Source organism: Macadamia integrifolia, unplaced genomic scaffold (genome assembly GCF_013358625.1).
Source record: "Macadamia integrifolia cultivar HAES 741 unplaced genomic scaffold, SCU_Mint_v3 scaffold1351, whole genome shotgun sequence".
Lineage (NCBI taxonomy): Eukaryota > Viridiplantae > Streptophyta > Magnoliopsida > Proteales > Proteaceae > Macadamia > Macadamia integrifolia.
In genome coordinates, this window is record NW_024868174.1 from 81,643 (window position 1) to 86,971 (window position 5,329).

At 43.0% G+C, this 5,329-nt stretch overlaps 1 long non-coding RNA gene across 1 annotated transcript in view; it reads right to left on the reverse strand.

The window, feature by feature from the left end:
• Positions 1 to 2,828, reverse strand: part of LOC122063552 — a 22,500-nt gene extending 19,672 nt beyond the window's left edge. The window contains exon 1 of the long non-coding RNA XR_006135385.1: positions 2,692 to 2,828. This is a non-coding gene — a long non-coding RNA (uncharacterized LOC122063552). The remainder of the gene's footprint in view (positions 1 to 2,691) is intronic.
• Positions 2,829 to 5,329: the final 2,501 nt, after the last annotated feature.

Genomic DNA, 5,329 nt, shown 5'->3' on the forward strand with positions numbered 1-5,329 from the left:
CCCCCTTTGAGATCTGTTCAGGATACCAGCCTCGGGCACCCATAGACCTTATCCCAGTCGTGTCTAGTTCTAAGACCTCCCAGTCAGTCGAATCTTTTGCTCAGCATATACATGATTTGCATGCAGGTATAAGGAGACAGATAGCACTGAGCAATGAGCAATACAAATCGAAGGCAGATGTGCACAGAAGGCTACAAGAGTTTCAAGAGTGTGATATGGTGATGGTAAGAATCAAGCCGCAACGTTTTGTTAGGGGAAAAGCGAGCAAGCTACATGCTCATAGCACAGGTCCGTTCAAGATACTCAAGAGGATAGGTGCCAATGCGTATGTTCTTGATCTTCCAGCTAGCATGGAGATCAGCAATATTTTCAATGTTGAAGACCTACTCCCATACCATGGTACCTCTAGCCTCACCTCTTTCTATCCTAATGACCTTGAAGACTTCCCTTTCAACATTGATGAGACTTCTAGGCCAAGCCAACCACTTCCCCCCACCTTGTTACCACTTGTGCCTAAGGTCACGAGGAGAACTGAAGAAGTTGAGGAAATCCTTGATGAGAGGATTGTATCCACACACACTGGAGGTTCTAGAGAGTTCTTGGTCAAGTGGCATGGACGTCCGAAAATTGACAACACCTGGATCACAATGCAAGAAGCCCAACAACTCAACCCAGACCTACTTGAGTATTACGTGAGCTTTAATTCACCAGAGGTGAATTCTTTCAAGCCGGGGAGAGTTGATGGGGACATCAAGCTGTACAGTCGAAAGAGGAAGAAGATTCAACCAGGTCCATCTTTCTTTGTGGTTGGAGGATTAAACAAGAAAGAAGAAGGAAAGAGAAGAAACAAGAAAGAAGAAGGAAAGAGAGGAGTCGAACCAGCCTTCCAGCGCTGGGTTCGACCCCCCCTTGTCCTCCCAGTCAGTGGATCTTGTGGACCCCACCAAATCTTATTTGATTCCAGTACTTTGCTTTAAATCTAGTGATATTTGATTGTCTTACACAATTAGGAAACTAGAACTTCTATATATTAGTCTATTAGGTAGTTTTTTATTTCAAGCAATTGAGTTTCTAAATATCTTTTTTATTTTTGGAAGTTTATTCTATTTAAGTGTAAGGCCATTGGCCATTGATTAATTAATGAATGTGAATTGAAAAACAGCCAAGAGCAAGCCCCCCCACCCCTCTCACGATTCTCTCTCTTTCAATCTTGTCTCCTCACTTTCTCTCTCGCCTCTTTCCTCCCCTTAGTCTCTCGGCTCTCTCTTCTCTCTTCACTCTTCTCTCGCCTCCCTCTCTTTTTCCATTCTTTTTCTTTTTTGCTGTTGTTTTATATTCTTTGAGGCTGAACTGCTGCTGCTGTATTTTTTTTCCTTTAATGTTGAACTGTTGCTGCTGATCTCCCCTTTTGATGCTCACTGTTGTTGCTGCACACGGCTGCGATTACTCCCTATTGCTGTTACATACTGCTGCCATTACATCATTGTTGTTGCTACCCTCGGCTGTTGCTACTCTCGGTTGCTGTTTACTCTCTGCCGATGCTGATCTCCTTTCAATGAATGGATAACTGCTGGTTGTACCTACTGTCCGTGAGTTGCTGAGAGCCCCAACATCATTCACCAAGCTACATCGACAATACTGAGGATCTCTATACAACCAGCTGGACTTGTCTTCATCAACTAAAGGTGGACTGCATCTCTTTATTTTGGAGGACCTTGACCTCTTCTTTTCTCCTCAAATCTGGACATCAACATGATAAAACATTAAACTAAACCCTCCCTACCTCCATTAATCCCTATTATATATTGTAGCCCATTAACATTGAAGCCAGTCTTTGCCCTTTGTTTATACCTATTTTTACCCTTTTTTTAAGTATTTCGTCACTGTTATATCTCCAAAAAAAAAACCTTGCTGATTTTCTATTTTAGTTGATTGCTAGAGGACATTGATTGTTTGCATATTTAATTTGGGTGTCTAGATTGATTTGTGTTGAACCTAACATTCGTATGTCGTTTGTTCCCTTCCCCATGTCCCCACTTGAAACTTAAGTAAGAATTTATGTGTTTTTTCGTCTAGATTATTATTGCTTTTGGATACTTTGTTTATTAGTCTCATTTTATTTTGCATGCTTAATCTTGTTTGTTGAGTTTCTTTTGTCCCATCTACCTAACCCCCTTGAGTTAACCCTACCTAGTTAGATGATGTAGGGGGTTCCTAGGTGACTAGATCTCTTACAAGATTAACTAACTAGGTAGGGTCAACTCAAGGGGCTTAGGTAGATAGGACAAAAAGAAACACAGCAAACAAGATTAAGCATGCAAGATAAAATGAGACTAACTAACAAAGTAGCCAAAAGCAATAATAATCTAGACAGAAAAACACATAAATTCTTACTTAAGTTTCAAGTGGGGACATGGGGAAGGGACCAAACGACATACGAATGTTAGGTTCAGCACAAATCAATCTAGACGCCCAAATTAGATATGCAAACGATCAATGTCCTCTAGCAACCAACTAAAATAGAAAATCAGCAAGTTTTTTTTTTGAGATATAACAGTGACGAAAAGACTTAAAACAACGGGTAAAAAATAGGCAAAAAAAAGAAAGGGCAAAGTCTGCTTTCAATGTTAATGGGCTGCAATATGTAATAGGGATTAATGGAGGTGAGGAGGGTTTAGTTTAATGTTTTACCATGCTGCTGTCCAGATCTGAGGAGAAAAGAAGAGATCAAGGTCCTCCAAAATAAAGAGATGCAGTCCACCTTTAGTTGATGAAGACAAGTCCAGCTGGTTGTATAGAGATTCTCAGTATTGTCGATGTAGCTTGATGAATGATGTTGGGGCTCTCAGCAACTCACGGACAGCAGGTACAGCCAACAGTCATCCATTCATTGAAAGGAGATCAGCACCGGCAGAGAGTACAGCAACCGAGAATAGCAACAGCCGAGGGTAGCAGCAGCAGTGATGTAATGGCAGCAGTATGTAACAGCAATAGGGAGTAATCGCAGCAGTGTGTAGCAGTGAGCATCAAAAGGGGAGATCAGCAGCAACAGTTCAACATTAAGGGGAAAAAAAAATACAGCAGCAGCAGTTCAGCCTCAAGGAATATAAAACAGCAGTAGAAAAAAAAAAGAATGGAAAAAGAGAGGGAGGCGAGACAAGAGAAAAGAAGGAGCCGAGAGACTAAGGAGGGGAAAGAGGAGAGAGAGAAAGTGAGGAGACGAGATTGAAAGAGAGAGAATCGTGAGAGGGGTGGGGGGGGCTTGCTCTTGGCTGTTTTTCAATTCACATGCATTAATTAATCAATGGCCAATGGCCTTACACTTAAATAGAATAAACTTCCAAAAATAAAAAAGATATTTAGAAACTCAATTGCTTGAAATAAAAAACTACCTAATAGACCAATATAAAGAAGTCCTAGTTTCCTAATTGTGTAAGACAATCAAATATCACTAGATTTAAAGCAAAGCACTAGAATCAAATAAGATTTGGTGGGGTCCACAAGATCTGCAAAGTACTAGAATCAAATAAGATTTGGTGGGGTCCACAAGATCCACTGTCTGGGAGGACAAGGGGGGTTGAACCTAGCGCTGAAAGGCTGGTTCGACTCCTCTCTTTTCTTCTTCCTTCTTGTTTAATCCTCCAACCACAAAGATGGACCTGGTTGAATCTTCTTCTTCTTTCGACTATACACCTTGATGTCCCCATCAACTCTCCCCGGCTTGGAAGAATTCACCTCTGGTGAATTAAAGCTCATGTAATACTCAAGTAGGTCTGGGTTGAGTTGTTGGGCTTCTTGCATTGTGATCCAGGTGTTGTCAATTTCCGGACGTCCATGCCACTTGACCAAGAACTCTCTAGAACCTCCAGTGTGTGTGGACACAATCCTCTTATCAAGGGTTTCCTCAACTTCTTCAGTTCTCCTCGTGACCTTAGGCACAAGTGGTAATGAGGTGGGGGGAAGTGGTTGTCTTGGCTCAGAAGTCTCATCAATGTTGAAAGGGAAGTCTTCAAGGTCATTAGGATAGAAAGAGGTGAAGCTAGAGGTACCATGGTATGGGAGTAGGTCTTCAACATTGAAAATATTGCTGATCTCCATGCTAGCTGGCAGATCAAGAACATACGCATTGGCACCTATCCTCTTGAGTACCATGAACGGACCTGTGCTACGAGCATGTAGCTTGCTCGCTTTTCCCCTAACAAAACGTTGCGGCTTGATTCTTACCATCACCATATCACCCTCTTGAAACTCTTGTAGCCTTCTGTGCACATCTGCCTTCGATTTGTATTGCTCATTGCTCAGTGCTATCTGTCTCCTTATACCTGCATGCAAATCATGTATATGCTGAGCAAAAGATTCGGCTGACTGGGAGGTCTTAGAACTAAACACGACTGGGATAAGGTCTATGGGTGCCCGAGGCTGGTATCCTGAACAGATCTCAAAGGGGGACAGACCAGTGTTACGGTTCTTAGAACTGTTATATGCAAACTCGGCCTGGCTAAGGACTCGATCCCAACTGGTAAGGTGTTCTCCTATGAGGCAATGCAATAAATTCCCTAAGCTTTTATTGACAACCTCGGTTTGGCCATCGGTTTGAGGGTGGAAAGCTGAGGAGAAACGGAGTTTCGTGCCCATCATCCGCCATAGGGTCTTCAAAAAATGACTAGTGAACTTAACATCCCTATCGGACACTATGGTGAGGGATAACCCATGGTACTTGACAACCTCATTAAAGAAAAGTTTGGCTACTATGGATGCATCGGAAGTCTTAGAGCATGGGATAAAATGGGCCATCTTCGAGAAGTGGTCAACAACCACATAAACAGAATCATGGCCTCTCAAAGTTCTTAGTAGACCAAGCACGAAGTCCATGCTAAGGTCTTGCCAAGGGGAATGGGGAATGGGGAATGGGGAATGGGGAATGGGGAATGGGGAATGGGGAACGGGTAGGGGAGTGTACAAACTCGTGTTTTGCTTTTGTTGTTTGGCGTTCTGGCATGTCCTGCACTGACCCACAACTCTAGCAACATCCCTCTTCAGTCCTGGCCAAAAGAATCGGTCCTCAACGAGGGTGATGGTCTTATCGCAACCGAAGTGGCCAGCGACTCCCAACATGCAATTCCCAGATTAGGAAATCTCGGAGTGAAGTCCTGGGAATGCACAACTTGCTTCCTTTAAAAAGAAAACCCTCCCTAAGTAGGTAGTCCGAGCGGTTGACTGGGTTGCCTTACACTCAAGGAAGTGAACGGCTCACTAAAATCAGGACAGGTGGGGTATTGGTCCTTGACTCGCTCGAACCCTAAAACCTCTACGCTTATTGCTTGGAGTA